The sequence below is a fragment of the Hipposideros armiger genome, unplaced genomic scaffold (genome assembly GCF_001890085.2).
Source record: "Hipposideros armiger isolate ML-2016 unplaced genomic scaffold, ASM189008v1 scaffold_159, whole genome shotgun sequence".
NCBI lineage: Eukaryota > Metazoa > Chordata > Mammalia > Chiroptera > Hipposideridae > Hipposideros > Hipposideros armiger.
Genome location: NW_017731509.1, coordinates 2,952,897 through 2,953,962, shown reverse-complemented (window position 1 = coordinate 2,953,962; position 1,066 = coordinate 2,952,897). Strand labels below are relative to the sequence as shown.

General features: G+C 45.7%; 1 pseudogene; it reads right to left on the bottom strand.

The window, feature by feature from the left end:
* Nucleotides 1–1,066, bottom strand: part of LOC109387461 (mas-related G-protein coupled receptor member X2-like) — a 6,230-nt pseudogene extending 5,164 nt beyond the window's left edge.

Genomic DNA, 1,066 nt, shown 5'->3' with positions numbered 1-1,066 from the left:
ACAGCTACAGCCACAACCCAGCTTGAGTTGTGGTAACTTTTCCTTCCCCTTGTCTTTTAAGCTTAGTGATGTTAAGGCTTCCTGCTCTTACTTTCCTCAGGGGTAAGTGTCACCATCCCATGTAATCTTCCCTAAACCTGCCCAGATTGCTAAATTGTTTCATATTAAACTCTTGTCAATCATCCCGTTTTAGGCCATCTGTTTTCTGAGAGGTATAGAAAAGAAAACTTTTGAAAAGCAAGTAAAGCAGACAACTGGGTTAGTCATAGAACTTCAGTTTTGGGATGCATGCATGTACCCTGTATTGCTCTGAAACTAAGGAAAGCAACACATTTCTCACCATGAAGCACATTGGAATGGTTGGGATAGAGGGGAGAATGGAAGAGGATGTAATAAGGGGGAACAGTGTTGGTTCACCGGTTCAGAGCTCCACAACTGAGGCTGTCAAGGTGCCAGGTGGGTATTTCATGTCCCTTGTCTTTTCTGCCTGGAGTCGCCTTGAGTACTGAATACTCCACCCTCAAATAGAGTTATGGGATGTACACGCAAAAACAAAACGAAAAACAACCACCCTAACAGTGGCTCTGAACATGAGCACATGATAAATGTACCTTTCCTCCATTCTTCTTGCTGGGGATAATAAGATAATCTGTGCTGAAGGGAAGAGCCTCCTGAAATTGATATCTGCTAGAGGACACTTCTCTACCCTTGGAGTTACTGGCAGAAACAAGGGTGAGGCCTGGTGCCCAAGCGAGGCTTCTCAAGAAGCTGAACAGCCCCCGTCATTTCCTGTACAAGAAGCTGCTGGTTAATGAGAGTGCAGGGTTCTCCGAGTCATTACCCCTCATGAGATGTTTCTCAACATTTGTTTTGACTCTACTCCTGTTGCTCAACCTCTCGCTATTCCTTCCCCATCCAGTACCTGTCCCTGCAAGTGGCTGTTGTTGTGGAGCCTTTTGCTGTGACTGTACCTGCGCAGCAATGCCAAGCAAGGTGAACCGGCTCTGGGAGGCTGTATAATGAAGAATAAAGCACACCTTCCTTACATGTCATTCAGGATCCTCAT